Consider the following 24,453-nt stretch of genomic DNA (forward strand, 5'->3'; position numbering starts at 1 on the left):
AAGGTAAGACTCAATATTGTGTAAATCGTGTAATTAAAATAATATTCTGCATCTCAATAATAATAATAGGTAAGTTATCTAATAATTTTATTTAGACCTTATTAACACCTGCATAATATTGTTTAAAGATCACGCTAAATTTCTTCATATCTGATATCATATCCATATCTCAATATCATAATTCGTAGGTAAAAGCGCTGTTCTATTTCACAGTATTGTACTCTCAAATAAAAAGTATATCTATAGCTACACTAACTAAATCGTAGATTATCGATAAATAGTGTAATCGCATGCGCATTAATAATGCCGCTGATGCGATGAGGCAAACGACCAAAGCACGACTAATGACAATAATTATTGTTATTATACATTAATAGGCTCAGTGAAGGTATATAGTACTATAGTTATAGTATACTATATAACTTTATTAATTCTTTACAATTTACTAATTTTGGGGTGCAATAATAATGTTATCCCAATGATTGCCACGCCGCCTGTCTACGTTAATATTAACGTTTAAAATATAGGAACCACTAGGCCTTTGCTAAGATAAGTACCTATTTGTATGTTAATTGTTTTCAGTTTAATTTATAACCATCCTTTTCATTAGGCTTACAAATCCAGTGGCGCCTAACTCATATACAAGGAGTAGCGACCACTTTATCTTTAAAGATTTTTGTGAGGGTGGGTGTCTATGCCAGAGTAAATTAAATTTAAAACCAACTTAAATTAATGGATATTTTGTTCATAATATCTATATTAACTGGTACAATTTTTATTTTATTTTGGGTGGTGGTGGGCTCAACCCTATTACTTGGTGTATTGGTCGCCACACATTGGAAATAAGGTAAGAATATTCAAAGATAAATATTTAATAACTTATGATGTGTGGTTGGGTGGGGGAGTAAAACTATGTCTTACAAGGCGCCACTGTACAAATCTATGACGATTATGTCATTTTAATACTTATAATATCTAAGACTTATGTATGGGCTATGGATAATTCTAAATCCTATCAAGATAAAATATGACATTTATGTAATAATGTAATAATAATTAATATTTACACATAGTTAAAACAGTTTGGTACTTACACCATCATAAATATAATTTAAATCTTTTAGTATTAAGCCCGCAGCTAAATTATAATTTAAAAAGGTTGTTAATTTGTCAGCTTCAATTGACACCAATGATGGATCAATTGCTTTCATCCAACTTTGTAAGGATCCATGACTATAATATATATACAATTTCTTACCCGAACTTCTAAGATTATCCATATTAACTGCAAATTAAAAGAAAACTATTTTAATTTGAAGAAAAAATGGTATGATTATTGCAAATCCTATATTTATATACTTTTACAGTATGGGGTTAGATTAATTATTTTAACATCAAAATATAAATTTAATTAAAATAATTAGGATCCTAATTCACTTAATGATGGAGATATGTGTGAGTATTCTGCTCTTTGATTGTAATTGAAAGTTGTTTTATTTGCGTGTGTGAGTGTAATATAAATAAATTATATATTATAGTTAGTCTGGAAGGGTTTTCCATCAGAAATAAAAGTGTCAAAATACCTTTTTGCCCCTGCCCTTAGAATGACACCACTGACTTAATATAGGTAGGTACTTTCTTATTATTTTATTAAAATATGCAATTTATTGATATATCTGTCCACTTGATTAGGTACATATAAATACATTTATGTTTCAATTTGTTTTCTAAAATACTTTTTTTCTTACTTACTTAAATCATCCTCGGAAGGATTAAATTCAAAATTTTCATTATATACTAATCCATCATAAATAAATGATGAACACTCTATAGGTAGAGATGTAACCGGCATTGGAACATCTGGACAGTAGTATCCATTTGGATCAAAACTACCTGAATACATGCACGGTGATTTTCCAAGTACTGAAAACAAACAATTTAATCATGTATTTTATAATATTCATTATGTTTTTGTATATTTGTTAGATGTCTTATAAATTATTCGAGATCATAGTTATTATTTTTATAAAATAAATAAACAATTTGAGAGTATTAAATAATGATACTATTATTACCTACAGTATTATATATTTTATAAAGCAGTTAAATTTGATTTCGAGACTTTCCAGTCATTATCAACATTTATAATATTTGTAAAATTATCAGATTCTTACTATTATTTATAATTGTGATTTTTTACGTTCTTTGATTTTAGATTTTGAGCGGTGGAGGGATATTGTATTGATTTGAGTACCTATACCACTATGACGCGTGTTTTCGTTTTTAAATTTTAAGCTTTTGTGACTGCGTTGTCACATTTTAGAGTAGAGAATGTGCTCCGATATTCAACATTAAGTGGAGTTTTCAGTATGATTTAAAATTTTAATTTTCTTAATAATTGAAACAAACTAACAAAGCTCAGATGATAAATGTATGCAACACCATTTTGCGACAATACTGAATTTTATCTTAATGTTATTAACAGTAAATGAAGTCATATTTTCACCGAATACTTTATACAGAAGAATTTTCTAAAATCCCCGATGTTGCTTTATTGTTGAAATTAAGTAAGACATATCCGTAGAGACTAGATAGTTATTTTAACCAAATAGTAAAAAATTCGATATTAGATTTAAAAATAATTTGACCTTCTCCGAGATGTTAATATTCATTTTTGACTTCTTTTGTTTTTATTTCGATTGATGCTGATAGAATGTATAAAATTGTGATACAAGGTTGCTTACAAGTTGTGTTCTTACATTAATTGAAAAAATAACGATTTTAGTTTTTCTTATTGTAACGAAGGTTAATGTAATAATGTATAATGTACAAATTATAATTTCCAATACACTTTTTAAATTTTATAAACAATTTGGACTAGTCTTCAGCTATTTGTACCACGAACCTATTAACACAATTCCACGATACATATATATATTATGTTTTTGGCATTAATTTGTTTGGCATACAATATAACTCGTAGAAAAATAAATTACTTATTCTATTTTAAATGTCTCATAAAATATTCAAAGATATGAACACTGAGACAATCGCTCTGGGTAGTTTTTTTATAAGTAAATACCGGTACCTACCTATATAATACCAAAATAATTTACTGTTGTAGAATTCAAATTTAACACATTATCCATTACGGTGCCAACTCAATGATGAGGTACAATTGAAACCTACTACAAAGCAGTTCTAGTTTAAAGTTTTTTTTTTTTTAATTTTCTTAATTTTTTTTAGAAAATATTCATAATATTTAGTTGTGTGAAGTATGATTTACTATAGGCATGCGTAGGTAGTTAATAGATTAAAACCCGTCCGTTGAAGGAACTCCTAAAGTTAGTTTATTAATTATTATTAATTACAATATTATACTAATCGATGCGATAAGTTGCTATCTCTATATTTTTGTGTTGAGTAAATTTGGAAATTCTGATTTATAAATTATTATACAATATGTTGGACCAATAGTTAAATTGTATAAATATTTTACTTTTAAATCTTGCTTACATAGGATTGAACCCATTATTTTACGTAATTAATTAATGACATTTAAAAATAAATTTTTGTAAATGTTTGATTATCTGTTTGAATGGCATTGATTACAAAAAATTTTCGAATTGTCCTTCAATGTTATCAATACCCTCTGAATTATTTTAATTACTGAATCCAACAATATTGGATTCGAAGAAATGAGGCTAAGTACACAAATAAAAAATGGATTTAAAACGTAGGTTGTGTCTCGTGGGACGTGGGAGAATACTCAGGTTATGCACGACATAATATGCTCTCACACACACACACACACACGTATTGTTTCTATCTACTAAGAAAAATGTTAAAAGTGTTAAAAGTGTTAAAAGAGTAAAAAACAAATACACAGTTATATTTTACTACTTAAAATAAACGATAACGTTGGCAAGGCCTCAGTATAGTCCCTCGACGTTGAACGTTCCCGGACAAACATTTTTTAATAACCTTCAATATATTATAACCTATTTAAAGCTGATGGTTATCAGCTAAACATTTTTAAGTGACCTACTTAAACGATGGATATTATGTTTTTTTTTAGAAATTGTTGCTTTAGCTTATTGGTGTCATTGTTACATTGCGATCACAAGAATACGATAATAATTTATATTTTTCTTTAGTGTAATAAAAAATTTTCTTGAAAACCAGTATTCGACAAAATATGAATAAATAATAACTAATAACCAATACAACGAATAACCAAGTACCTAGATACTTTAAATTTTCATGACATTTTTATAATATTATTATCTATAAATAACGTTTTCAAAATATTTTGTCACTTAAAGAGCTATTTATCGACATTTAAAATTCCTTTAAAAGTCAATAAAAATGTTTTCGCTAGGTCAAAAATGTTGAACAAGATACTTCATAAGTTTTATAAGGCCTATTTTAAAATAATGGTACCTACATAAATACGAATGTTTTATATGTATTTTAAGTTTAATTGACGACAAAATTAATAAAATGTACGATAATTTTTAAATAATTTTGTGGTTAAAAATTTATAGTGTTCAAATTTTATAGCAAAGGGTTTAAAATTTCTTCCGAAAAATCTAAAAAAATTTGCTAATAGACATTTGAAATTCAAATTTGGACGAAATTAAAAATTTAAACAAACAATACCTAACGATTAAGATATTACTACATAATTTTTTTTTTTTGCTATACATGCCATTAAGGCCTTTTGAATCCTTTTTTACACTACTTAATACTTAATAGACAATTATAAAATAAATTATTATAATAATTAAGTAATAGCCACTGTATATTTATTTGATGATATAGTCTGACTGATTGTCTCCGCTTAGAATCGTTTTTCATTTGAAATGATTTATCATTGAATTCAAATTTAACACATGCATTACTGGGACCTACTCAATGACTTACAATAGACTCTTACAACTGTTTTACAGCAAAATGGTTATCTATTTTCCTCCTATTTGTTATTATAATATATAACTTTATCAAAATGTTTAATTGGTATACTTGGTATATTTCTTGGTGTTGGTATATCATCTTCAGCGTTGATTAGAATCCATAGATGTTGGAGAACAAAAAACTTAAGTAATACAAGAATATTCATTTTATTGTTTTTCAAATTTGACGCTATAATGTAAGCAGAATAGATAAAAATGTATTATAAATGCAAATTTTAGTATTAAAATTATTAAATCACTTAGTCTAGAACTAATGAGAAAATTATGAACTATGTCATCCGATCATATTTTAATAATAATATCATTACAATTGTGTAAATAAATAAAGTAATTACGCAACATATCTGTGTAGTATGTACAACGGTAGAAGTATAAATTATGAAATATATATTATAGGGATAATATTATATATAAAAATATTAATAGAATAATTCATCGGTTGACTTCTTCACGTTTTAAAAGCTATACAAACATAGTATGACGTGTATAATTCATGCAGTTGGTAATTAAGTGTTGAATGCAATTACTATTCATTTAATATTCAATTCCATTTTATAGTTTAATGTAAAATCTATAATACAAATTAATATTCTCTATTAATTACATTTTAATAAATACAAAGTCACTACTCGTTCACGCTTGCTCAATTATGGCAAGTGCGCGTCTTTAAACATCAAACAATTTTAAATTTTCTGAAATAAAATGTTAAAAAGTATAGCGATATACCCCTTGGTTTATAAAAAAATTATAACTTCATAAAAACTTCCTAGTTCAAGTAATTCATTATTACATAATATAAAATACTGGCTAAATATATAGTGTCCACATACAATACTCAAATCATCGGGTACACTTAATTTCACGTCATCATCTCCGTTAAAAACGTGGTCACCCCTACGTACTTATTGTTTAATTAAACCTATACATATGTACCTTTAAGTACAATACTTAATAGTTAATCACTTAATTTATTTATTTTTAATATGTTTCTATTGTGTAATAACAAACTGTTATTATTATTATCATTAATATTATTATTATCTTAATTTCACGCACAATCAATACTATTATATCTCAGGATTATTATTATAACGTTATACCCTTATACAACAACTACATTGCTTTCATCATTATAATCATGCTATATTAATTATTATTTGTATAATGTGCCTAACACCTAATCATACATATCCAAACATATATTATTACGCAAATCATATGATAAATAAGTTTTAAAAAAAACCCTATTAATAACCCTTACTAAAATGTAATAAAAGTTTTGGCTAGGGGGTAATGTGTCACATATGTGGTCAAGTTTCTTAGAATTTACTATCAGTTGGTATTATATACATCATCGTTAGATATATTGTAAATATTCTCACCATCCAACTAATTATTGCATATTTTATATCAACAATGTAGAATGGCATGCCGTGATTTTGACAATGGGAAGTCGTAGATTAAAACCAAGTTCCCGATAGTGGTAATATCTTCATTTGAAAAGAAACCCGAGGCCAAAGCAATTTTTTTTAAATTCCAATGATTGAAACTCTATATTATCAGTTAAAATTTCCTTTGGTATTCCAAATCTCGACAATAGTTTTCTTAATTCCTTAATGTTGTATCTATATTTTTAGAATTTTCTTTGATCGATTCAAAGTATTTTAGGATAATAACCTGCAGCTACTATGAAATATGTCTGAACTGATATTTCAGCAAAGTCAACTCCTAACTTAAAGGGCTATTCAGTGATTTCATGCGTAATTATTGTTCTTTTACGTTTGCTCTTTTATGTTCGTTGCATGACATAATACATTATTAATGTCATTAGACAAGAGTCTGAATAGTTTGTTTTTGCTTTGACAAGTGTTTTTTCAACCCCAATATAATCTAAATATAATTTTAACTATAGTACTCTTTTTATGTCCTTGTATTCTACTACACCACTACTACTTGATTGCCACACTAAACGAACCCATCACTAGCTGTTATGTAACTTTTTCTTTAAAGTATTTTACTATTCCTGAATTTGTATTACTTATTTTATTATGATCATTTGAATATTCCCCCCCACTAACGTATAATTTTAATACTTGTAAGCTATTGTCTTCGTTTTTATATTTAATATCGATTCTAGTTGTTGTCAGATTAGATACGGAATACTTTTACAAGTTTTTCTATATCATGAATGTTATCAATACACTCTGTTTTCATACTCAAACAATCACTAAGATATAGCCAGGACAATTGGTCAGCTAGTAAATATTTATTACCCAGTACAAACTCTTCATTAATATTATTATATATTAATAATTTTAATTTAAATTTTAAACCTTATTGCAAACGTGCTGCTATATTATTTATATAATTTTTATAATATGGTTAATAATGGCTTATCATCAGCATACGAATTGTTATTCTGTCACTATAGATCACTTGATGAAATTTATAATGAGCAAAGTAAACAGACAATATTTTTTTCAATTTGTCTGTGCGTAACACTTTTTTTTACTTATAAATCTAAAAACATACATTTTATCTATACTCTAGATGCATTCTAACGTGACGGCAAGTATGCTACTTGTTTTGAATGTATAAGAAATATATGTGCCTTACACATCCTAATATCATAATAAATTAAAACGGTGTTACGTGGGTAAAAAATGTATGATATGGGAGGGTTACTCCACACATTAATCGATTTGATTGTGTCGTTTCTATTGTTCTGCAGAAATTCTAGTAAATTATCATATCAAGAGACAAGTACGATGGTCTTGATAACCTTGCTAAAAAATTAGTGATTATTAATGTCAAAAATAATACGAACTTTAATTAGGTTGTCTTCGCTAAACTCACATTAACACCATATTCATTAGTTCTATGAAGAATTTATTACATAATCCACCATCTACCTGCAGTTATTTAAAAAAACGTAAGCTGTTCAGCTTTGCTATTTTTTTTATTGGTTTTACGTATTTTCCAAGTTCAGCTAATAATAATTCGTCTGTTTTAAGTCTTCGATTAGGTACTGGATATTTCTTCTGATCCTGTTCACTTTTGAAATGTGCGAATTTAACCTTGTCACTTTTTTTTTGTGTTAGTTTGCACCGATTCGATGATAAATATCCTTTTAAAATAATAATGATAAATTGATAACTAATGATACCACTGTCCCAAAGCTTGACTTGGGCAATTACGTTGAGGTGGACATTTTTAGGTTGAATTTAATCTGTACATTATTACCACGTCCTTACTATATGACGTAATGTACAGTTGTACTTACTCTGAAACTGACTGTTTCGTAGTGTTGGTGTTCTCAATATATCTATTAAAATATGTATTCATTGAAATGCTAATAATAAGTTGATTTTATTTAATAGCTAGGTACTTGACTTACATCAATATATTATAATATATGAAACTACATTACATATTAAAATTTCAAATTATATATAGTGATGCTTAAGTACTATATATCAAAGTCCAGTATATAGAAATTATCTTCACTATATGAGCCAATTATATTTTTTAAGAGGCCAGAGGGTTATAACTTATAATAACGGTGCATACATAGGTACCTACATTATCACATAATATGTTTTAACCTAAACTATTTCACTATGGCCCAGATGCCCCACTCCCTTCATATTTAAACTATAACAACAAATTAACAATGATAACTATTATCACACAATGGTACCTAACATTGATTCTGATACAGTACCACATCTCACAGTTGAATAAACACTTTGATATTTATAAAAATGTATACCTATTTGAAAGAACTACTCTCGTGATTATGTTATGATATCAATGATTTTATAATTTAGTAAATTATATTAAATTAATTAATTTTTATAAGAAACTTCTAATTTTTTTTATTACATTTACTGTTTAGTGAACCTTACACTATACTTATTTAATGAGTAAAACGCTATTTAATTACAATATTATATAGATTCAATACATACATATATTAAGCTCCGAAATATTAAGCAAAAAAAAACATCTGAACACACAAACATATTTTAGAACGTATACCTAATGCCCATCTGTCGTACATTATTCAGAAAGAACAAACAGTTTCTATATTTAATTTTAAATAATTTCATGTTTTTTGACATTTTTGTAATAAACTATAATTAATGAGACACGAACCCATCCAAAAATAGCATATATTCTGGTTACCTAATGGCTATTACCTATATATATATATATATATACACACATAATACATATACCTTGTAATATACCATCGTTTGTGTGACAAATTATAATACTATTATTATCACAGTTGTCTCGGCTTTTTCGATAATATCAAATGTATTTGAACTAAACGCCATTTTAGACTAGTTAATTCGAGACGTGAAGTCTTGTTGCAACGATAATGTGCATATATGATGTCATGTATTTATCATAGACATCGCGTCTCTACTGTTTGCATCACAATTTTTAATATTGCATGCGAAAATCGCACGCTACACAGCCGTCATGTCATTTCAATGTCTTCGAAATTCCCTCGAATTCAATTCTGGTCACTTAACATAATTGGAATTTCTCTGCACACGTCTCGGTGTTTCGCTTTTCGCAAGCACAATAATAAGTGTCTTGTTCGTCTGTGACACACATCCACAATATTTATTTTTCCTGACCTGTTTCACGGAACCAATCATATTAAATTTAATAATTTCGGCTCTGCGCTTATAGCGCGTTTCATTTTTATTGAAACCTTGCCACGTGTATGTAATAATAATAATAATATGTCGTTCATAATAATATATTATTATCGTTCATTCCGAGGTTATAGATCTGAATAATATTATATGTATATAGTATATTAAAGTTGGTATTTGGTTTCAAACCTATAGCTGGACCATCGCGTTTACGAAATATGTCGCCCCTAATCCAAAAAATAAACCATTGATACCCATAGGATTTGACTAGAGATTTATACGATTGTAAAAATATAGAATAGGAAAGAGGAACAGTGCTACCAAATTTTTCAACCGTCGCCACCGTGGCGTGAGTATACCCTTTTTATTAACGGAACAATGCACAGCGCAGATATCGAGTCTAAGACAACAACAAAAAAATAAAATAAAATATCCTTCCCAGAGTGGCTTTGGTGTTATACAAATACAATGTATGGTAATGCACATTGTTTTGGACATTTCTCTCTGCCGCATGAGATAAGTTCCTTTCCTTTCCGGCAATTGTTGCAAAAAAATAAAAAATAAATAAATAAGAACAACAGCGGTATACATTGTGTTATATACAAATTATGCACAGAGGGCTGTATAGTACATTATTTGATACAATAATCCTCTTGCGCGCCTTACCTTTATAGATTATTTTCATTGCATTCGAGTTAGCAATAGGAACTATATAGAGAGTCTCGTGCCTATACGAAAATACTTCGAGTAGAGCTATTATTTTAATGAGCCTTTTTTTGTTTGTTTTTTTTTTTTTTTTTTTGTCTGAGTAACTTTATAAGCAACATTTGTTCGACGATTTTGCGAACACAGACCTGCAAATTCAAGAATAATGTATTGTTTTTTTGTTTTCAGATTCGTTGTTTTTAATTTTTATATACCGTTACTATCAAACAAATAAATTCTACGTTTAAAATCACTAGCCGTGTAAGGAATGTATTGCAATTTACAAAACAGGATTTTTTTTTATACAATTTAAATAAAACCACTTCGCACATAAACATTGATTCTTCATTTTGAAAGTAGGTATCTAAGTAAACAATATTTTATTATTTTACGACTATATTTACGAATTTACTCCATGCAAAATTGAATTAGGTGTCACTCTCCTCATTACTAAAAAATAAAAATGTTATTCTTGGTTGCACTTATACGTCTTATTGTTACATTCTAACAATTCCAAGTACCAATTTTAGTTTTTGGCTTGATGACATAACTTAACCATGATAACAAAATACAATGAATTCGAAACTGACTTTCTTTGCTCTCAAGAAAATACTTAGTTGTAATAGTCTTTTACTTAAATGAAATAAATAAAATATATAGTAAGAGAACCTTGCTTGCTAATAACTCTCCAATATTTTGACGGTATTCAGTATATTTTTTATTCTCGTGGTTTGGGAAATTACCAAGAAAATTGAAAAATAATGTGTTTTTAAATCGATAGCCGATAGACATTCGTGAATTCAGCACTCTAAAAACTTTTTTACGTATATATTCATGTGGGACCAACATTTTATCAGATGGACTCCAAATCAGTGACGATATTTTGCAACTAATTTACAACAAATGTCAACACCTTAAAGATTTTCATTTCAAAATAAAATGTCCCGTGTTTTAGTTTAGTGATTTAAGTATTAGTAAATTACTTAGGATTATCAAAATATAATCAAATTCAATGATTCAAACCAATGATACCTATTTAAAATGTAGATACCTACCTATACACATAAGAACATAATAAATTTCATTTGTAATAATACTACAGTGTATACTATAGGTAATATATTATATAAATAAATAATACACTTCGATTGTAGAGAGAAAAACAAATTTTTTTTATTTGCCACTCGATGCTATAGAGGTCACTATAGTATAATGTAACGGCGTAGTGATTGTCATTACTAAATGTATGAATGTTTGAAAATAGAAAATTAATAAGAATAGATAATTAAAATACCAAACGAATAAATAAAATGACCTCATAAAACGCCGCAAGTCTCAATAAATTAAATCTTTTTCAGCAATTTGAAATTACTCAATATAGTTGTTCAGTACCCCTCGCAAAACAAAGTAAATTAGTTAGCCCTTAATCCCTACCCCCTATTATTTTCTTGCTCTTGTAAGTCACCTGATCACTAAAACCTAATTTCGGTGTTCAAAATATAAAAAAAAAACCTCAGAAAATAAATAATTAATTAAATATATTGTAGCCATCATAAACTACGCGTAAAGCCGGCTATCCGGTATATTGGTTTCCGAGTAATTGTTCATTTCATTTAACACTTTTAAAATCTTATAAAAAAAAAAAATAAAAAACGATTTATAGATAATCGGGTTTTCTGAGGCTTAGTCAACAGCACACATTGGCTATGAGTTTGTGACATTTTATTACGTCACAGATGAAGTCGTATAATAATATCACTGTGCAGCGATATTTCTATTATAAGTGGGCATTTTAAATCACGGGAAATCGCGATTATTAGAAAATCTCAACGGCTATAATAACGCAGTAGGGGGAACGAGAGTATCCCCTCCGTTACACTCTCCACGCCATTAATTTACTATTTATGGAGTTCGCTAGAATATATCTGCAACGTTGTGTACAAGAGGCCTGGCCGGGGAAAGTGGTTTACCATTATTTTCGGGTCCACAACGAATATAATAAATTAACCAAGTCATTAATTTTACCTCGCGCCCAAGTTTCTGTAAAAGTTTGCCCACTGCCAACACGTTTGTTAAGGATTCATGAGATTGCCATTTTTCCTGAAACACTAGACCGCTCCAAAGCTTATGACGGATATGGGGGTGGTGGGAGGGGGTGAGCATAAAAATAAACTTGCCCTTAAACTTTCGCCTCAATTTTTCAAAAGTATATTAACTACGTCTGTGGATGTGTATACGTACCTATATATTTTTCTTCTTCGTAAAAACTGCCAGATAGCTCTTACGTTTTTACGCGGTCCCTTAGACGCACGCCACCGTTTTATTTAATGATCGCGGTGCCATCTAGTGGACCATGAATTGATTTTTTTATGTCAGCAATGCTCCTAACCCTGTTAGGTTACATAATGTTATAAAATATATATGAGATGCATTGGAATGGCATTAAAACCTACGCAACTATATTATTATGTTACCGTGGTCGGTATTTGTTAATATTTCTCCGAATCCCTCGAAAACGTGTCTGTACGTCGTCTTGTCCATGCACGTTTATTGGGAAATCTTATAAAATGAGATTCTTACGTTATAAAAATAATATCAATGTACAAGTACAAAATGTTTTTATCGTATTTTGTGTTGGATTAATCTGAATCTGAAACTTTTCAACATAAAACACTTAGTTTAATGCTTTAGGTTCGCATATAACATATTAGGTATATTGGTTTATTATTATTATATTATGTTTTAGTATTAATAATATGTATCTATAATAATTACTGTATCCTTCAACTCGGTTTCTATCTCACTCTCCATTTTAATTTGTTATTTTTTTTTTATGTGTTGGGGTAATTTAATTTAGACGTATTAAACACGTACCTATCGCTGGAAAGTATTGAAACTTTAATATTTATTTTTTAATTTAATGTCCACTACATATCATGAACTGTTTTATTTTTTGATCTTCTCTACCATATTGTGTCGTTCCCTTATCACGCAGTATAAAACGAAATTAATTCATTTTTATTTCATTTAATATATACCTACTATACTCCTAAACATAATAAAATGCTTCGATAAAAAACCATTATTTTTTTTTAGCCCGGTACTTGGTAGCGTTTGTTCGCATGACTTATAACCACAGTAGAATTTATATTCAAACATTACCTGCGGTTATTCTATTCAATAAACGTATTTTTGGTTAAATTCGATCGTAAAAAACATATCGTTTAACGTTTACAGCCATATCGTATCTCATCCCGACATTCCTGGAGTGTAAAGGATAAAACATTCGTATGGTTTTAAGTGTATTTGGGATTCTGCCCTAGTTTGCATAGAAAATAGATTCGTGAAACGCCATTCTTTAGATATTTCCACGTACTGAAATGTATTTATTATAATAAATACATACCGGAACATACAAACATGCAGTATAAATTAATGTATACATCTTACACAGACAAGACTCTCAAGAATTGTACATATATTACAACACGTTTCCCGTCATAAAATCAATATTTGAAGTATAATGTACGACGTCAAGGATTGACCTTACGAGGCCTTACGGCTGTATTGGTGCGTACAATATTAAATGTTTACCCTTCACAGGGTCCCTGCTCGCTGTGTCTATACCTACTTCATAAAACTACATATTATTGTGTTGACAACACTTTTTCGACAATTTCATCGTTAGTATCTGAAATAATATAACTATAGATATCTGATATATATATATATATACGATTATACGTACATTTCAGACACGGGCATTGGATACCTTGTCCAAATAACAAGCAACGGACATAGAAAAAACGTTCCGTATCCGCCTAATTTAATAACAAAGCTCGAGTGTTTGTTTATCACTTACAAAACAAGTATAATAATACTTTTAAATAATAAAAGTTCCGTGGAGTCTTTAAAAAAAAAAATTATTTTATCTTCATGGGCAGACAAAATAATTTAATATATTAATAGGAATGGTTATAGTTTAAACACTGCTTCAGAATAAATATTTTAAAATAATGTTGATTTTTATTGCATTGAGTATACCTAAGTCGGTATTGCCTTGGATTTTGGAATTAAGTGTCTTAACCGAAAAATAAACTTTTAAAAAAATATAAAAACGTTTTAGATTCTGAATTGAGCGATGAATTGGTTTTAAAATCATGTGTGTGTTTTTTTTTTAATTTTTTTATTTGTATCCGTCATCACCCTTTTAGGACAGTAAAAATACTTAGATTTTCTTCGACAGTACCTTTTCTGATAGAAAAAATTAATTTAGTAGATACTTTGAGGTAAAAATTCCCCATTACATTTCAAAAGTGCTGGGAAAAATATTATATAAAAAAATATTAAATATTGAATTTATTCAATTGAAACAACAAGTCACCTTAATTGCAACTTTGTATCACATAGGTAATTAGAATAATTAAACAACAAACAGAAATAACTATTTAACTACTAAATGAACAATATTTTAAATTAATTAAAAGACTTAATTGAGCTTAATACAAAATAAAAACATACAATTATACACTCATATATTGTGCAAAGTAAAGTTTTGGTATAGAATTTACTTGAAAATTAAATGATTTTCAAATTGATTTAAAATGTTGAACTTTGTTACAGCACAAAATATGGTCAAAGATAACGCATATTGTCATTGTTCCCAACGAGCATAAAGATATGATATATATAGATATAATGTTATATGTCTTTAATGTAATGTGCAACTACATCCTTAAATAAAATCCACTTTGAAACTTAATATTTTTCAATGTTAAAAACTAGATTGTAATATATCTTTTTTTCTACTATTTTTGGCAAACGTGCTCTAAAAACCAATGAGTGGTTATCGAATACAACCGTTCAAAGTTTGTAGGAAATATGAATAAAAACCAAAAAAAAAAAAGAAGAGGAATATGCTTCAAATAAAAGTTCTTTAGATTCTACAATGGAGATTAAAAAGCTATTGATTTTATGCCTTTTTTAAACTTATTTGTTTGAGTTGAGAACTTTTGTGCACGGCTAGCTCTTGGATATGGCAAAACGGATTTTTCTGAAACTTTCAAAAAAATACCAAGATATCCTATACTATAAATTGTGTACTTTATTCATTTGCTTCTTTTCTCTTGTCTATATATGTATATTTTTTTTCTAAAAAATAAAATTGATGGAATGAGTTTGCCAAGTACTGCCACCGGAAGACTTCGAATTGAAAATAAATTCACTGTAATGCCTTCTCCGTAACGCTCTGGACATTGCAGGTCGATTAGTCTCGTGCAATCGACTGTTTTAATTGCAGCAGACCCGGAAATCATCGAGTTTTCATTTGATCACACATAAATAAAATACACGCTGTTTCCATCTTTATATATATACATTGACCAATGCAATCTGCAATTTTGTTTCATTTGCTATCGTACACCGTCGAAATGACGCATTTTATAAGTACCTATTGTACACTATATAGGACGTGACTTAAGAGCTATTACCACGTCGGCGATGTTTGTGAAAAAAAACAACTTGCTATGGTTATTATTCTTTGTAATTGACCCAAACCCAACGATTTCCAGTTTCATTACCAGAATTCTTGATCAATTGCCACTAGAACGGAACGCATCATACGTGCAACCGTCTAATGTTCTCGTTTCTAAAGACCCTATTAACTTTTCGTGTCATTCGCGTCACCGCAGAGATGACTTTCATTTTCTGTTACCACTTGTGCCACCGATAAATTCCCACAAAACTTTTCAAAGTTAATAAAAAAGAATTGAAAAAGAAAGAAAAAAAGAACTATACATTATACTTCCATCAACCGATTATATATTTTTTTGTTAGATGTCACTTGTCTTATAGGTTGTACTATACTATACAACATTTTTTTTTATCGACAACGTAATAAGACATTTGACTTGAAAATAACAATTTTATACCATATAATAAATAATAATACATTCAGTGTGCCCAGTACAATATATCCCCATATTTCTTAATTTATCATAGAGCACCAATAATTGTAATATTACTATATGGTATAGTATGTGTCTGCGACAACCGTGAACACTGTACAATTAAATTACCCATTTTACTCAGTAACCTATACATATTTTTGAATTATGTTTGCGGGACGCGGAACTAGACTATTGGATCATCAATCTCCCACAGACAGAATTCTAAAATATGTATGGGATGCTGAGTAATGTAGGTAACTGAATTATGGAGTGTACCCAGTTTTTGCGGACACACGGTAGGTATATGTATATAATTTATAACACTATGTATATTGTATATATCCATTAAACTTATATTAAAATAATATTTTTCTGTGGTCAAACGTTGAATTGACGTTTGTACACAACAAACATACATTAAAATTTATTAACTACACTAAAAATGATTTTCCTCATTGAAAAATATTCATTATATTTTCATTTTTTTGAACTAATCATATATATTATTTTATCAGTTATATACCTATAATATTTCTGTCATACATTTGTGAGTTGCTTTTTATTAAAAATTGCTTATTTTAATCATATCTATTTGTTTCATATGGTACAAAATATAAAAAATATATATTATTTATATAATATATTTAATATCTCATCAATCCATTACAAATAATAGTCACAACTCACAAACCAGCAACATTTAAAAAAAATTTAAACCAAATAACTAATTATCTTCTTTCACGTGTACAACATTGTTTGATCAAAAGAAAATTTATAATATTGTGATGAAAATATTAAATGTATATATAAATGAATGTTACATTTTAGCTCTTTCCAATAGAAAATAGGTAAAATATAAGCATAAGTCATGAAGTTGTTTTACTCAAAAATATAATAAATACTGACAGTAAATAACAATTTATAAAACTGTTTGATGTGTTTGAAAATATTGAACGGAAATTATTGGTCATAAAAAATATTTTTATGATCGAGTTACCACGAAAAACTCGTGTTTTGATCATACATCGTGTCGAGCTAATACCAACTGTAAAGTATAACATAGGGAGCAAAGTGGCTTGTACTAAAAATGAGTGAACACATTAAACGGCCCAGAGGATAGTTAAAGCATAAATACATACGAAACAAGCTCATGATACGTGAAACGCTATTTTGTTGGTATCATAAACGAACCGAATTTGGTGAATGGAAATTTCGAGTAACCACTCCACCGCGCTCGTCGTTGTCTTCAAAAAATATTTATTCGCTTTTCTTTCTTTCTATTATTTTGTTCACATCGAAGAACATTCACTCTCTCTCTCTCTCCTCTCCCCCTATCTCTCTACCTATTGCATCTTCTCTTTCTCTCTACATATATCTCCACCCACACTCATCTCACCCTCCATCTTTTATTTTTAAGCTTCATGCACCTTTAATATTAGCCGCATATTCGAGCTTTGTGCAAAAGACTCACATGTATATTTCATCTCGTCAGGAAAAAAAAATCGCTCATATACAATAATATAATATAGTATATATATATATACGTATACCGATATACGTGTGAGTATGCATTTGCGGTGGCGGCGTACCGAGTATTTTCCTTCGATCCTTTACTACCCATGAGACGCCCGTTGTGTGCGTTTGTGCGTGAGCGTGTGTGTGGTTCGCGTGTAGTCGTATACGGGAGAGACCTTATTCCTTTCACCTTTCCTTCGATCGTTCCTCCCTATCACTCCGAACCAATGTCGAGCCGATTTAAATTTGTAATTTATTATGGCTCCGAATTCCTATGAGACCAAATTATCCACTGCCTCTCGACAATCGGTCGATGTAATTTATAAAAGTTTCATAGTGCGCCACCGCCGCACCGCGTAAAAAATACATATACATTACTTATATATTTTATATTTTGTACATGACTACGTCCTCTATGTTTTATATATTTTTTTTCTTACCCTACACACTGAAAATTCCCTTCTAATATCTGCGGTTTATCGGTATACATTAACAATATACCATAGTTATTTCACGTAATTAATTAAGAACACCAGCTCTGCCCCGGCGTTATATATGCATGCATTTCGTGCAGCCATTGCATGCATAATTTTCTGGGTCCCCGGGTTATAGGTCAGGCGATCCAAACCACTCACTTCCACATCATCCTTCTAAGAAAAATAATTTTCCCAATATTACCAGTTGTGAGGAATTGATTAGAAATACGCAAATTCGTATAAATGTAAATGTAACAATATAATATCTAATATAAGTTAAGACTATACCTATATAATAATATATTGTATACGTAACAGAATATTGAACGATTAATAAACAATTAATTTTGGTCCATTATTCTTAGCCTCAGATATTTGTGTTTGTGATTTATAGGTATTTCAAAATATAATTTATAGTATAAATACGATCTAAAAGTTATTTTTTGCAATCAAAAATTCAAGTCATACAATTTACTATTTAGAACCTATTGAAAGCTGTGCACATAGTTTGATCATATGCCAATAATATACATTATTCCCCGATAATATTAAAACTATATAGAAATATTTTGTCCTAAAAATTTATTTTATCGTAGCCTATATAGAGTACCAAATTTTTTTTCAAAAATTCAAAATGTTTAACGTCAAAACAAAACGAATAATGCGAAATATAACAACCGTCAAATCGTGTATTTACCTTAGGTTCGTTTCGGTGAAACAAGTATCAAATTACAATGCAATATTATGTGTTTCTATAATATTATATACTTGTATATAATGCATAATAAACGCACTTAACATTTAATATTAACACTTCAACAACACAATACTATACCTTATCATTTTACATAGAAAAACGCTCACTTCCAAAACAACACCTAAAATTATAATTTTATGTTTTTTTAAACAAAGCGCTACTAACATTTGTAACGTGTTTTAAATACAACTTTAAAAACTCAAAACACTTTTGTAGACATTATTTTTGTTTTTATTCTTTTGAGCATTTATAAGTATTAAAATTTAAACTGCACTAAACTTTATCCATTTTATGATAGTTTTATTACTATTTATTTTTTTTAGACAACCTGTTTATGATGACATGTACACATATTATTTGATGATTTATAAACGAATAACTTATAAATGACTATAATAATAAGCTAATAACACAAATTATTACAATCAACTAATGATTTTTAATTCAAAATTATAATATTTAGATACCTTACAAGAAATACAATTCTATAATTAATCTATACTGCCGTATTCGATAAAATATATTGATCATTAATTTCACATATAATATTCGACTGTAAGCTAAACGCTTTTAAAGCATGAAAATAAAACAAATATGTTAATATATATTTGAATACAAATATCGACCCAAATCAATATTAAAATCTGTGGTAGGTTAATAAAAAATTAATTTAATTAAAAATTAACCAATATATATATAAATATATCAGTTTTAGTAATTTATATAGTTATACCTAAAAATTTGTTGTTTTGTATTTTAATAAGCTTAACGTTCAAGTATGATATGTTTTAAAAAAGTCCAAACAAATAAACATTAAAAATCGACTGCTCCTCACACCAGCTAAATAGCTGTAGATACGTAAAGTAATACGTATGTAATACGTATATAGTACAAAGTTGTGATTTATGATACTTAAAAACTTTAGTCTGCGATACGTTCTTCTGTTCAAAATGTTACCGAAACTTAAACGTTAGGATATAAAGTCTACTCGAATACATGCAATGGATATTGAGGAAATTGACTTCAAATGTTAAGAATTAAAATAAACTTTATTAGTAAGTACAGCTCCCCACAAGCATTCAATTTATTTTGGTTTCATATAAAATGTACCTATTAAATTAAAATATAGTTAAGAATTGAGTACTAGGACTAAACTATTAAAATATGGTATAAAGTTTAAGTATGGTATAAACATCACGTTATAACCATTAACCACCACTCTTTAAATTCTTTGAAACATAGTTAAACTTTTTAATTTTTATAATAACTTACATTTTAAAAGCACACATTATGTATTCCTAAATGTATTTTCTACCATTAATATCGTTTTATAATTAATAATTTTCATCATAACTATGCAGGTATTAAAAACACACACATATAAAAGTTTTTAGTACTTATTTAATTTTTTTTTTTTTTTACCTTAACTCAATTCTGATATTTATAGCCAATGGATACGACTAATTTTATTTATGTTAATATTTTAAAGGTTTAATTTTTATTTTCAATTAAATATTCAAATGGAAATTTAAATCTTAATATATATAATAATATTATATTTTATTATTATATTTTGTTTGAACATTTTTCAACAAAATTTCATTTGAAAATTTACATAATTCTTATAATATTACCAAAGTAAGTTTATCCTGCAAATTTATTCACTATGTATTATTTACCCTCCAGTAAACTTATTGTTTGATTCATTATAATATTATAGTATTATACACAAAGCAATTTTTTTCAGTCATAACCTACACTTTGAGTTTTCCGAACTTAATATAATTATTTGTTTCGCTGAATGCCGGAAAATGGCATACACGTATACATAATAATAGCGTACAAGCTAACGGCCTGTAAAAAAGCTGTCAATCAAACATTTTCGAAAAACCACGCGATTGCGTTACATTTATATATTTACGCAGGACTATGTCGTGTTACAATCTATATAATATGAGTAATATAAAAAATAGTACTTATACACACGTACCATGAAAAATAGTGTAATACTTCACACGTCAATGTGATTTGTTTTACTCTTGGGGAACGCGAGAAACACGTAAATAGTATGAAGTTGAACGATAAGTGAAGCGTAGGTGCTCAGAATAATATTATTATACATTTTTTTAAATAATAATAATAAATACAGTGTTTATACTGACTAATATCAAATGTGTATGATGCTTAATTTATCCGTCGAGTTATACAGGATGTAACAGGAAGATCTGACAAATGAAATAACTTTTGTTCTAATCAATATTTTAATTTATTTTTTTTTTAAATATAATTTATTGACTCGTGCGCTACACGTATAATATAAATTTTTTTATTTATATTTCCAATACTGAAAATAAAAAAATAAAATCTGATTTAAACATCTGAACATTTCAATACAGACAATTTGTAACTCTGGTTTTTAGAAAACTTTTTATTGTAAAAACCTTTACCTAAGTCAAGTGTTTAATTTTTTATAATTTTTGTAGAGTCGATAAATATCTGTAGAAAAAAAATATTCTGGTAAATATTTCATTTAGACTGTTTCCTAACAAAATGAGAATTAATCATCATACCTATAATATAAATCATATTACCTTCATAATTAGTTTCTGATATTATATCACATTATCACACGTACCAAGTTCTCCTTACGCTAGATTTCATTCCTAACAAAATAACTACATATTGAATATTCTATAAGATTATAAGACGGTATCACTCATAAAACATTTTGAACTTCTGGTGTTTCATTATAAGATATTCAAAATTTTTTTTTAAATTTTTGTATTCTCTTCGTCGTTCTCCTGATGAAATATACTGCAATTTGCTGAGGACGTCGCGTTATATCTCTGTCTTACTAACTCGTAACATAATATAAAATTGTTATCAAACATCTATACGATACTCTCTGCATGTCAAGTCGCTCAAAATGAAGTTCGTATTTTTTATTTCTTATTACCACCGTGGCGTCGCGTTACATCAAGTCGTCAGTTGTGTTTCACAGTTTCCAGAACCACGTCACGGTACAAACTACCTTTCAAGCAATGGGCCGAATGACCAAGCAGTAACGCTAATCATAACTATCACTATAATAAAAATTCCCTTTTGCAGATGTAATTATATTTTACAAACTTGTCAGCGGATAATTTCTGTCATCGGGAAGTTTTATTCGGAGATATTTTGACTGGTAGTCGTTACGCCTAATGAAGTGTCCGAAGTCGTTTATTCAGTAGGCTGTATACGCAGTGTTGAGATCTATATTAATTTGAACCGTCACAAAATGGAGGCAGTGGTAGTGTATTGTCAAGAGGCCATTAATCAAAGCGCTCCAATCGGTTTGGTTTGCGTCAATCAATTTCGAAACTTAATAATTTTTTATGGTGTAGAATCTCCCCGGTTTGTTGTTTCACTGGTATTAATAACAATAAAAATAAAACTGCCGACGGTTTTAAATATATATATATACTTATATTAAACTTATTAAACTGCTATTATACAAAATATAGAGCCATTTTATGCAGATTGTTGTTTGAGAACCTCCAGCTATTGGTAAACAGTAAATTGTCTTTACATGCAGTTTTTAACCATATTTTGATGTAAAGTCCGCCGGCATGTTCATACCTAAATATTTAGAAGTGCTTTGTATATATCGTGTTAAAATATTATTGTAAAAAGAAAAAATAGATACCAAAGTCTAATAAAGATAATTTACTTTTATTTTTCATATAATTTAAAAAATTTAAAAAAATTAAATAACCAATTTAAAGGTCTGATTTCGGGTCTTTCAATCCCAACTGCCATTATAATAGCATGAAGTTTTCGCTATTTACCTAATTGTAATATAGCAACGACCATTTTGATCCAAAATATATCAAAAAATGATTCCTTCAATTTGACGGTAAATGTTTTTCTAGATACAATAGTTCAATTGATAATCAGTTAAAACTAAAAATAATTTTGTTTAACTTAAATCCTTATGTAAAAACTTTTTTTAAAAAATCACTATCACCATCCAAACATAATAAGTTCGGGTCTGAAAGGACCTGATTCAGTCATCCATTTTTAATAATGATTCATATAGAGCTATGAAGTTAAAATTTTATTCAAAAGCATAGTATAGATACCTAATTCATATATTTTATAGTTCATTAGACATTACTAATTGAATTTTAAGTGAAAATAAATAATTTAACTTAAAAATATTTTAGAAAAATAAACCATTGAAATTGGCCTCTTGCGAGTCGTTAAATAAACCAACTATTTGCGTTGACAAACATGATGAGACATCTCTTATATATGTTATACATCAAATATAGATTACGCCAATACTGCAGAGATGTTAAAAATTTAGATACATAGTAGCCCAACTGTCTAAACCTTTTTAATTATCGAACAAAAACCAAATAATAAGATAACCTTAATAAAAACAATTAGGTATTTGAATGACAGAATCACGGGAGGAACGATTGAACGCAAAAAGTTACAACAAAATGTACAAACAATAGTCAAATTCAACAATAAAGCCATATAAAATAATATTATATATTATTATATACTTAGTTGTAGGCATTATATTATAGCCATATTTTTACAAAATACTAATTTTCAGCTGACAAAAAAAAATTTAGTTTTCTGATATTTAAACTAGGTCGCATTTAGTTTGATGGCTAAAGAACGCATTCAGGATTTTTTTTTGGGGGGGGGGGGATTACGATTTTTCCAACTTTCCTTACACACAAATACACAATACCCAACAACTAGTTTTTAATGATAATTTTTTTCTATAAATCTAAAAATAATTTTCAACGAAATAATTGATCGGCAATTATTACAAACCATAGGTGTCATGTGTATTAGTTAATTAATTTATGTATTAATTAAAGTTATTCTACACATAATAATCAATATGAAAAAACATCATCATCCATCATTGCAATGTATTTGTGACAAAAAACTATCTTGTTATAATGTATATTCTAATATAAAAATTATATTTTGGGAGGGGGTCTATAGCCCTTTGTGCGCCACTAGGTGTCTATATTGGATATATTATAATATTTGCCTGGGGGACGAGGTGGGTGAACGGTCTAACGCGTCGGCTGCGGCGCTGCCGGTCGCGGTTTCGATTCTCGGCCACTGGGCGGCATTTTTCTCCGGGCAAGTCACCCCGAGGCATGGCAGAAACTTACGGGTGCCCCATTCGAAATTCTGCCAAAATACACCCACGTATAACACTCACCTACCGTTCTAAAACTCACAGTACCTCCCCTCTCCCAATGGCCTAAGTTGCCGCGGGATAAAAAAAATAAAAAAAATAAAAATAAAATATATGCCTGAAAAAAAAATAAAAATGTTTAACTTGTTAGATACTATCATAAAATAATGTTAATTTACATAATATTAACC

The 24,453-nt window shown here is 28.4% G+C and overlaps 1 protein-coding gene across 1 annotated transcript in view; it reads left to right on the forward strand.

Annotated features, from left to right (window-relative positions):
* The window catches only part of LOC100162697 (limbic system-associated membrane protein-like), a 590,312-nt gene that overhangs the window by 545,348 nt on the left and 20,511 nt on the right, over positions 1-24,453 (forward strand). The window lies entirely within an intron of this gene.

This window comes from Acyrthosiphon pisum, chromosome X, assembly GCF_005508785.2.
Source record: "Acyrthosiphon pisum isolate AL4f chromosome X, pea_aphid_22Mar2018_4r6ur, whole genome shotgun sequence".
NCBI classification, from domain to species: domain Eukaryota; kingdom Metazoa; phylum Arthropoda; class Insecta; order Hemiptera; family Aphididae; genus Acyrthosiphon; species Acyrthosiphon pisum.